Here is a 12,558-nt window from a genome sequence, read left to right on the forward strand (position 1 = left end):
TTTCTTTCTTACCTGCACTGGGTGTTTGTTTGCTTGTAATTAAAACCATTGTTATCCTTATGAGCCTCAATATCGAGTATTAGGCCTAGATTCTCATATAAACCATGGCGAATAACATAACTGTAAACCATCTCACTCATTTACAATAGGTTAAATGTTATTATATGCCAGGTTCTCTTTAGCAGAAGAAGTACATTGCTAACGAAATATCAAGTATAAAGAAGAAAAGAAAAGAAAACAAAATGTAAAATAATAAACGGGTCTTTATACCCCTTTAGGGGCATAACCCTATCCTCGCTTATCCTAGATAGAAGGTACGATTGCCTTATATAAATAAGAAGGAACGACCAACGGTACAATCCTAAACGGGAAGGTACGAGTTCTTTAGGTACTAATTGTAATATAACCCCTAGGCGAGAATACATTTAGTCCCTAAATACTGGCTTCTTATTATCTATATAGTCGTCTAATATTCGATTATCCTATACGGCCTCGATCTATTCTTATAGATATATTAGCAGTCTAGGCTTCGCTAGATAGGTATTATAGAATTCCTTAATTATTTCTAGAGTATTCTTAAAGTTACTAGCCAGGTACTATATAGGATCTAGGTTATATCCTAACTACTATATATAGTACTATAGCTTCTTATAATACTTCCTTATATCTAGGATCTTTTTAACTTCCTACTTATTAGTCTATCCTACCTATATTAGAGGTAGCGGATCTATATATTATCCTATAAGTAGTTCTATACTCGCTACCTTCTATAGCTTACTTAGGTTAAATATTAGGTAGATATTAATTAATAGTAGTAGTTCTAACTTATATATATTCCTAACCTTTTCGATAATCTTATAGGGTCTACTAATTATATAGGAGAGTTTTCGACTTAGATAATCCTATAGCTAATCCTTTATAATAATAAAGACTAGGTCGCTAATATCGAAGTCCTCTTTATAATAATAATAATTAGCCTATTATATTTATAGTTCCTATAACTTCGTAATTTATTTATATATATCTTCCTAGATTTATTATAACTTTAAGAGTTGATTAGCTACTTCTTATTTATTATATATTAGTCCTATATAATTCTAGTTAAAAGATATTATTAGTTTATAATCCTATTTAATAAAGAAAAGGGATCTCTTTATTATATCCTATAGAAGAATTAATACTGTAAAATCTACTATCAGTAGGTATTCTAACCAATTGTCCTAATTATATTTAATATATAGTCTTAATCGCTATACTATAAACTGATTTATAATTTCGCTCTAACTATCTATCTATAGGTAGTATATAGTAGATAGTTTTTACTTAATCCCTAGGATTCTATAGAACTCTATCTAGAACTTTATCAGGACCCTAGTACTAAGAAGGCTAATACCTAAGGTATAAGCCCTATTATAGGGCGTAGAGCACCTATCCTAGGTATATAGGGGACTATAGACTAGATAAGAGTAATATATACTGCCTATACAGCCTCCTTAGGTTATATGACCTATAAACCTATATATTATCCTTATATACTACTTCTTTAGAGAAGCAGCTATTAGTTCTAATATACCCTATATATATCACTATCTCTATTTCCTAATCCTCTATTATATATAGTATTCCCTTAGGCATTCTATACCTAGGGGTCTTATAGTTCTAATAGCTCTTAAATACTTAGATTGCCTAATAGAGACTACCCCTTATTTATACTATATCGAATCCTTATAATATATAGTTATAGGGACTTCCTATAATACTATAGCCTAATAAATAGGCTTCAATTAATTAAACCCTTCCTCCTACTACGAACTATCCTCCTATAGATATCTTAGAATTAATATAGAAAACTACTATATTACTAGATCTAATACTAGCGTAGTACCCTATAAACCTATCCCTATTAATACTTAATTAACTAAAGAAATGAGTTAAAGAAGCTAAGGTAAGAGAGGAATACTAAAACCTCCTTATAGAATTAGAAATCCTAGAGTAAGCGAAGCCTCCTACTCTAATAAGTATAAATAACTATATTATACTATAGGTTATAGAAAAATACTATATTTATATACTAAGAGAGCCTATAAATATTAAACTATTCTATAGAAATATAACCTAGGAATACTATACCTTTATTAACTAACTTTAGTTATACTTTAATAAGTACTAGTAATAGTATAATTTCAGCCTATATAAGGTAGAGGCTATAGTTAAATAATTAGATAACTAGAGGAATAATAATTAGTAGTCTTATATAAAGATATTTAAAGAGCCTACTACCTACTACCTAGTAAGACTTCTAGGACTTCTACCTATATCTTATAAATAATCCTTAAAATATCTACTAAGATAGTATACTAGAGTATAGTACTCTATAGTAGAAGTAATATTAATCTATATAGATATTTATAATATAGCTTAATGCTATCTATTATTACCTAAAGTACCTATATAGTTAATAGTATTAGAAGGAGTACCTTTAAGCTAAGGTAATTAATACTATTTATACTAAGTTATTAAAATAGCTTACTAAGCTAGAAATATATAAAGTATATATTAGATACCTTTTTATAGTAGAAAGCTAAATCCCTAACTAGTAAAAATCACTTTATATATAGAAAGAGAAAAGCGCTAGTAGTAGTAAGAATAATACTACTAAAATAGATCTAAGCCTAGATACTAGTCTTAGCTCTTATATCTTATTTATACTAAGTATAAAGAAATATAAGGATAAGTCTAAAAATAAAGGTAAGGATAAGTAGGGCGAAAAACCCGATAAGAAGTATAAGTATAATAAATAAAAAATAAATCCTAATAGTATCCCTTATAGTAGCTACTTTAAGTATAGAAAACTAGGTTACTATATAGATACCTATAAAGAGACTAAGGGGGATTTATAGTTAAAAAACTAAGTACCCTAGTATTTATAGTATTAGTAGTATTAGGGCTTAATAGTATTAAGTAAGAATTAGAACTTACTTTTACTTATAAAGTTAGTATTAAAACTAATAATAGGGAGCGAACTATATAGATACTAATAGATAGTAGGGCTAAGAAAACCTTTATTAGTTAGAACTAGGTTAAATAGTACCTTCTATATATAGATATAGGCCCCCTAAAACCTATTATAGCTATAGATAGTTATATAGTCTACTCCTATAGCTCCTATAAGCTAAATAGTAAGCTATAAGATAGTAGGGGTATAGTATATAACTATATACTTTCCTATAAAGTAGTTAAGATAATAGGTTATAATATAATTATCGGCTATAACTAGCTAAAATCTATTAATCCTAATATTAATTAGAAAAACTAGGTATAGTATTATTACCTATCTAATAAGAAGATTAAAAAGATAACTATAGTAGCCTTTATATAAGAGATCCTTTATAGGGCCCTTATACTTATAGTATATCCTTATCTAATTATAAAAGGTAAGCCTATCCTACTCTTTACTATAGTATAGGGTATAGAGAAAGCTTTACCTATCTAGTATTTAGACTAGGCTAATATCTTTAATCCTAAAGAGATAGGGAAGTTACTAGAGAGTAATAAGTATAACTATACTATTAAGATAGAAGTAGGTAAATAAATTCCCTATAAGCTAATCTACCCCCTTTCTAAGATAGAACTTATAGTACTTTAAGATTATATTAAAGAATATATTAAGAAGGGCTAGATTAGGCTATTATAGAGCCTAGTAGGTATACCTATTTTATTTATACTAAAGAAGGATAGAGGGTTATATCTATATATAGATTACTAGGGACTTAATATATTAACTCTTAAGAATTAGTATCCTCTACTACTAATTAGTAAGACTATAGATCGGCTATCTAATATAAAGATCTTTATATAGCTTAATTTAAAAGATATATATTATTATATCTGAATTCGTAAGGGTGATAAATAGAAAACTGTATTCTAGACCTAATATAGTTATTTTAAGTATATAGTTATACTATTTAGATTAGTAAATATACCTATAATATTCTAGTTATATATTAATAGAGTATTAAGCGACCTACTTAATATCTACTATATTATATACCTTAATAATATCCTTATTTATTTATAAACTAAGGAGTAGTATATATATAATATATATAAGGTACTAGATAGACTATATATATATAAGTTATATATTGCAGTAGGGAAAGTCGGGATGCCTAGTTTAGTGGCCTTGTCCCTCAGGCAGAGAAAACGAAGGCCTGGTTGTCAAGTAGAGTCTCGGGGAGCAGATAGTCTAGAAGGAGCATCACCCCAGAAATGAAAAACGAGTTGCGAGATATTTGTGTGCTAGGAGATTATATGCTATGGTATAGTCTACGTGATCCCTATGCTTGCTAGCTGACTGTCCTGGATGGTTGGTGTTATTATATCGTCCTCGTCTCGCCTACATGGCCAGGCTGCCTATTGTGCATTTCCCTCTTCAATATAAAAATATCGAAATATATCTTCTATATAAAGTTAGTAGCTTTCCTTAGCTTTCTTATTATACCTAAGGGTATATCTATAGAGCTAGAGAGGATTTATACTATTTTAGAATAGCTAGAACTATAATACTTATATAATATATAATAATTTATTAGCTTTAGTAATTTTTACTAGTAATTTATTAAGAATTACTTATATATCGCTATACCCCTATCTAAGTTAACGAAGGGTACTCTAAAGAAGAAGGGTATAAATTATTAAAAGTAAGGCTTTATCTTTATACCTAAAGTAAGGGTAGCTTTTAAAGAAATAAAGAAATACTTCTTAAGTATACCTATATTATTCTACTTTAACCTAGAGAAGCCTATATAAATTAAGCTAGATACTTTAGGATTTACTATAGTAGTAATTATTATATAGCTAGATTCTAAGGGTTACTAGTACCTAATTGCTTTCTAGTCTAAAAAGATGATTAGTACTAAAATATACTATAAAATATATAATTTAGAACTACTTATAATTATTAAGTTATTTAAGTATTAGAGATACTATCTTAAGGGTAGTAAATTCCCTATATTAGTATTATCTAATTATACTAACCTATAATACTTTATAACTATAAAGGAGTTAACTAGGTATTAAATAAGGTAGGTAGAGAAGCTTACTATATTTAACTTTATTATCGAGTATTACTTAGGAACCTTAAATCCTATTAATATACCTAATCGCTAACTAGACTATATACCTAAGGAGAGAGAGTTCTTAGAGAACTTACTTTTACCTACTCTTTAGGAAAAGCTGTAAAAGAGTCTTAGTAATAATAAAGAAGTAGTATAAAAGTTATAATCTACCTTAGTATATAGGGTTATAGTAATACTAGACCTAAAATTATATATCTCTATAAGGGTAGTTAATATAATATTAGTACCTAAATCTAATTATCTATATAGTATAGTAGAAGACTATAATAACGCAATATATAATACCTATAATATAAGTATTATAGATAAGTATTATACTACTAGCGATATAGGAATTCTAGACCCCCTAGTACTATACCTAATAGCTATAAGAGCTTTTTAAGGTAAAATAGTATATATACTAGTACTAAAGAACTCTATAGTAGAATTACTCTATATAATATAGGATTATAATCTAATATTATAGGATATCTATATAAAAATAGAGGAAGATAGTATTAGTAAATAAAAGCTAAGTAATATACCCTAGGGATTAATACTAGATAGGCTACTTAGGTTTAATAACTATATTTATATCCTAAGAGAGACTACAATCTTATATAAAATTATAAAGATATACTATAATAATCCCTAGGAAGGCTATTATACTAGTAAATATACCCTTAAAGCTATCTAGTATAAGTTCTATTAGTATAGAATTATAAAGGATATAAGGGAGTATATATATAACTATATAAGTTATTAATATAATTCGGTTTATAGGTATAAGCTATATAGATTATTATAGCTACTACTAGTACCTAAGAGGCCTAATAAATAGCTTAGTATAGATTTTATTACTAGAATACCTCTATTATAGTAGAATAGTAAGGTATATAATATAGTACTTATCTTAGTAGATATATTTATAAAGTATACCCTTTATCTTCCTTATATAAAAGAAATTAATATACCTAAGTTAGTAGATTTATTATATAAATATATAATCCTAATCTTTAGTATATTAGAGAACCTAGTAAATAATAGGGGTAGCCTATTTATTAGCTAGTTCTAGTTAACCTTCTATTTTCTCCTTATAGTTAAGTACTAGTTATCTACTATATTCTACCCCTAAACTAATAGCTAGACTAAACGCTAAAATTAGGTATTAGAATATTTCCTTTAATTATATATTAACTAGGAGTAAGATAACTAGGTATATTAGCTACCTATCGTAGCGTTTATATATAATATAATAACTTATAGTATAATTAGAAAGTTACTATATAAAGTATTAATAGGTTATAACCTATCTATCTAAGATAGTATTAAAAAGTACCCTAAGGAATACTATATAGATACTATATAGAGGGTATAGGAAATCTAAGAAATAAGGGACTTTATAAAAGAGCGACTTACTAAGGTAAAAGAGTCGATAAAGTACTATATAGATAAATACTATATAGATAAATCCTTTAAGGTTAGTAATTAGGTATATCTTAAGAGTAAGAATATAGAAATAGGTAGGCTAAGCGAGAAACTAGATTATAAAATACTAGGTCTATTTCTAATTCTTAAGAAGGTTAGTATATAAGTATATAAGCTATATCTATCCCCCTATTTTAGATTACTATACCTAATATACTATATATTGATATTAGAATTATATTATAGTAATACTCTAACTAATAATAATACTCCTAAACCAATTAAGATTAATAATTAGGTAGAGTATAAGATTGAATATATCCTATCCTATTAAGGTAAGAAGAATAAGTCCTACTTAGTTAAGTAGTATAGCTATAATAATATTAAAGTAACTTAGGAACTATAGTCTATAGTTAAAGAAACTAAAGCCCTTAATAACTATAAAGCTAGGTTAAATATAGCTATAAAGATACTAAAAAAGATAAGGACTAAAAATATATACTCGAAATATAAGAAGCTTTAATTATAAATTAAAAATTAGTACTATATTCCCTATACTTAATAGGATTTATATATAGGTATAGGTAAGGTTAGTATACCTAGCTAGACTTAAATACTAATAAGATAGTATTAAAAATACTATAGAGTAGTAAAATAGACTCTATAATTAGGGTATCTTAAGAGATAGGGGCTAAGTTTATAGGAATAAATAAAGTATTACTAGGTATACCTATATTAAGAACTATACTTTCTTCTACTAAACTAATAGGGATATCGAAGAATTCTTTAACTTTAGAGATATCCCCTACGTTTTTTATAACTTCTAAGGCTATAATAACTTTAGTAACTACTATAACCTCTATAACCTCTATAGCTTCTATAATAGTAGTAGCCTTTTTAGCCTTATTAGCTATATAGGTTAAGCGTTTAATACTCTACTTAATAATATATACTTAGGATATATAAGTAGATATAGGTAATATATTAAGAGTAGTATAGGTAGTAGGCTGAACCTTAATAGGAAGCTATATTATTATTAGTAATAGATTCCTTCCTATAATAATATAGCTAACTTATAGGGATATAACTATACTTTACTAAAGTATAGTAAATATATTTAGTATAACCTATAAAGGTCTTATACTTATGGTTTAGATAGCTTTATAGCTAGAAAAAGTACTACTAATAAGGTAGTAGTTCCTTAATAGGCTTAGGGATCGCTAAGTAAGGTAGTAGAGTTATAGGCTAGCGGCCTAATATATAATAGCGCTATACCTATAGATATAGAGTTTTATCCTCCTTAGAGGAAGGTAGTATAAGATAATAATATACTATTACTATACTATAAATATAGTTAGTATATAAACTAGAAAACGAGGCCGTTTCCTATAAGGAAGGGGTAGATATAATATTAAAATTTCTTAGTATACTATATAGAACGCAATACCACTAAATTTAAATATATCTACTAACTAATAGTAGTATCCTAACTAGAATAGTTTTATCCTAATAGAATACTATTAAATTAATAGAATTTTAATAAAAAAACGAACTAGGTATACTTATAGATTAAGTAAGATAAGAGGTTAAAGAAGAGAAGAAGATACTAGGGTATACCCTAGTTATATATAGGTATAGTATCTCCCTTTATCCTAACTATATTCTCTTACTAGTAAATAACTACTTAACTATACCTTATATATATAAGATACCTAAGTTTATAGGCTAACTAATATACTATATTCATTAGAGACTATAGCTACCTAATTTCTTAGTATAATTATATAACTATATTATATATAGACCTTATTATATATATTATACCCTCTATTTATACTTCTATTATATTATTTTTTATATTTTAGAGTATTAAGGCTAGATACCTTTCCCTATATACCTTTTTACCCTTACTATAAGGTTTTTTGGATATATAGGTTTTAATAGACTAAGCTATTCCTTTATTCTTCTCCTATTCTAAGCTTATAGGAACCGTATACTATAAGGAGGGGGATATTATTAGGACCCTAGTACTAAGAAGGCTGATACCTAAGGTATAAGCCCTATTATAGGGTATAGAGTACCTATCCTAGGTATATAGGGGACTGTAGACTAGATAGGAGTAATATATACTACCTATATAGCCTCCTTAGGTTATATGACCTATAAACCTATATATTATCCTTATATACTACTTCTTTAGAGAAGTAGCTATTAGTTCTAATATACCCTATGTATATCACTATCTCTATTTCCCAATCCTCTATTATATATAGCATTCCCTTAGGCATTCTATACCTAGGGGTCTTATAAACTTAGAGATAAACTATCCTCCTTAGTCTAATATAATAGTTTTAGGGATTCCTATAATCTATATAACGTTATCTATAAATAGATATACTATCTACTTTATATTAGTATCTTTATAATAGGGAATTAATATTAGTCTCTTACTTAGTCGGTTAATAATAACAAATACTATATTATAGCTATATCTATCCTTTAGGAAGGAATGGAAATCTATTAATAGGTATTACTATAGTTATTTAGGAATTAGTAGTAGGTATAAGAGACTAGTGTGATACGGAGAGGATCGCATGGTTTCTATTAGGTTGGGTGAGCCAACGACTAAGTACGATCTAGTACAGGAGTTGGGAGTACCCAAGTGTGCAGAATGGTCCGTACGGGACCGCACGGGCACGTAATGGTCACATGACAAGGCACGTGCTCGTACATGATCACATGACAGGGGTCTGGGATCACATCCTCCCCCACCAAGGTGGAAACTGCCTCAGTTTCTTCAAACTGCACACAAACGGGAGAAACCAAAAAGGAAAGGTGTCAAGTTCCCATAAACGGGTCTGAAAGGGAACGACAAGGGTGCATGAAAGGGACGGAATGGTCGGTGTGGACCAGACCGGGACTGTTCGGTGTCGTACGTGACAACAAGGAAATAAAAATAAAATGTTGTGTTCGACAACGACAAAAGGGGAAGAAAAATTCAAAATGCTGTATTCAATTAACAAAAGGAAAGTCAAAAGGAGCTCGACAAACGGCTCTTAGGTATGAAGCCTCGTTTCGTGTTCAAAGGCCCGAACGGGGCTGTGTTGGCGAACGTGTCAGTACGCCGGCTTCAAAGGATAGGGGTGGTCGCAAGGGAATGTAGACAAAGAAACGCTCTTCTAGGTGAGACGACGGGAGAGATGAGAATCTCCTATAAATCCCCCCAAGTTCGTCGCTGTAAACATTCAAATCAATTCTTAACCACCACTCTGTTTCGCTTCGGAAAAAAAAATTCTATGTCTTCACTATCGATCGCGGACATTATGAGTCTCTTTCGTGTGTATTCGTCCATCTCTTTGTGGCATCGTGCTGACCGTTCTTGATAGATCACAGAGGTTCGGACGGTCCCGAGGCTCTCCCTCTCGGTGGAAACGACGGTGCGGTTGCGGCACCTGTGTTATCTCTGATTCCGCAGTCGGATTGTGACGATGGTCTGACGGGCTGGTCCCATTCCGTATGGACCGGTGAGGAGGTTGTAACTCTCGTTTAGGGCTAGGTGGCTGGTGATGGCGATGGCCTTGATCAGGATGGGTATCCGTTGTTGATGCGGCTGTCGGGTAGTGCGAGCGATCAAGTTTGGGTGTCTGTGCGATTGCGATGTGGAGTGATCGATTGGCGGGTGACCGCAAAGGCGCATTTGGGTGCTGCCATGACGATTTGTGCCGCTCTTGGGCAGTTGATTGGTCACGAGGCTCCTGTCGGGGAGAGTTGCACGGCCTGTCGAAAAACCAATGGGCCGTTTCGATCTTGTCGTATCGTTTTCCTCACGGGTTTGGGTTTCTAGTGGAAACTGAGCTGTGCTGGGTGTCAGTTTTCTGGTAATGGGAGTAAATGCTTGTTGCGTGAGTATTTGTTTGGGACCGTGCTGGTACGTTGCTAATCGTGGGTGTAGGGGCCGATCATGCGGGCGTAACTTCCCCTCGATGGGTGTTCGACCTCGTTCGTTAGGTCCAACTGGACTCCCATCTTCTTTCGTATCCGGCCATGGTGCAATATGCGAAGGATGCGGGTCCGAATGTGGTCGGAGCAGTTCCTGCTCCGGCGGCTGGACCGTCCGGGCCTGCTTGTGAAAAGCGACCACGGCGCGCCAAAAATAAGGTGGCTGCTAAAGAAGCGGTTGCTGCCAAGGAACCGGTGGCTGCTAAGGGCGCGGTGGCTGCTAAGGGTGCGGTGGCTGCCAAGGACGCAGTGGCTGCTAAGGATACGGTGGGACAGAAGGCTGGCGGTGCTGTGCCCGATGCTGCCACCTAACAACCTCTAATAGTGACGAAAGAGTCGTCGAAGAAGTGTGCGGCCGCTGAGGCCTCTGTAGCGGTGCCTGCGGCTCCTGTGGAGGTCGCCAAGTCACCGAAGCGGCAGAAGATGTCTGGGAAGAAAACGACTCCTCCCCCTCCTCCTGCGGAAATGATGACGGGGCGTTCCGGGCCGGAGTATGACAATTCGATGTATCACACTCCGTTCAATTGGCCCGCGGTGTACAGGATGTACAACCAGGCGCAGGTGGTTGATGTTTTCGCGCGTCTTCGGGCTGTGCGTCGTTGTGTGGATGACGATCACAGACGATTGCGGGAGGTAATGGTGGCGTACGGTTGGTGGACTGCGGTGGACGACTCCGATCGTAGCGGTTCTGGAAAGGACGATGGAGATGATGATGGTGATGTTCTGAATACCTGCAAGTAGTGGGTTTTGCTGTTTCTGTTTTTCTTGGGCCGATTGCCTGTATTCTCGTTAGTTTTGTGTTGGCCTGCACCCTCTGGGCAGGCCCTTCCGGTCCCTTGTGGAGTGGGTAATGTGATACTTTTCCAAATTCATGAACTCTCTGCGTTCATGTGTCTCTGAATGTCTCTTGACGGGGGTGGAATGACGACCGCAAAGGGGCGCGCTGATTGATCTGAACCTTGCGTAGGTTCTTAATAAGCGTCCTCTGTCGATTTGTGCCCTGAAGACTCGTAAGAATCCTCTGTAGAGTCTGAGTCTTCGGATTCGTAGTCGTTCGCTTCCGAGTCCCACTTGTCGGCATCTGGCGGGCCCTGCATAGGTGCCTGGTCGACGGTTGTATCTCTCCGTCTCTTGCGCGCGGCTGCTCGTGTTTTCGCAATGACACGTTCAGCCATAACTTCCTCTCCCACGAACTCAGTGCGTTGTCCCGAACGCCTGAATTCCTGCCATTCTTCACGTGTGAATGTGGAAAGGTCCGCGTAAGTCGGCGGAGGGGGTTTAACCTTATCAAGGATTCTGCGGATTTCTTCGGGGCGGCCGATCCTCTGCCCTGCACAGCGGAGTGCGGAACGGCCAGCTGGCGAAGCCCACAATTTGGGATCGTCGCCAACGTTTGTATCCATCAGTCTCGTACCATTGATGAGGTTTCTCAGAATACGGCCATTTGGTTCAGCTAGAGCGTACGTGCCTAAGGGATGTGACTGAATCACCTTGTACGGCCCGAACCAAGTGTTCTCGAATTTCTTTTTGGCCTTATTTCTTACCAGGATCTAATCGTCCGGCTTGAAGGATGTCTTTGTAACCGTAGTGTCGCGCACCTTCTGTTTTTTGATTGCATGAATAAGAAGGAGTTCGTTTGCTTTCGAGCGAACGTCTGTAAGGTTCTGGATCTGCTCGTCGCGGTCGGTTTCGGACGACTTGTCCAATGAGTCGCCACCGTCAGCGACGATGCGGGGGTGGACCCTATAAACCAGGAAATAAGGGCTTTTCCTGGTGATCGTGTGTTCGCGTACCTGGGCGGCGAACACGGCTTTCGTGAGGAACTCGTCCTACAAGCGCGTGGGTTTCCCTATGAGGTATTTTGTGAGCATGCGACCGATTAACCTATTGAAATTTTCTACTTTCCTATTAGTGTGGGGGTGATATGGAGTGGTTGTACGGTGGCGAGCTTTCAGTAAGCCCACAAAGTGTCGCACTGTGCCGGATAAGAGGTTCGGGCTATTATCGGAGAGTA

This window comes from Penicillium psychrosexuale (assembly GCF_028828465.1).
Source record: "Penicillium psychrosexuale strain IBT 29551 chromosome Unknown utg000002l, whole genome shotgun sequence".
Taxonomy (NCBI): Eukaryota; Fungi; Ascomycota; class Eurotiomycetes; order Eurotiales; family Aspergillaceae; genus Penicillium; species Penicillium psychrosexuale.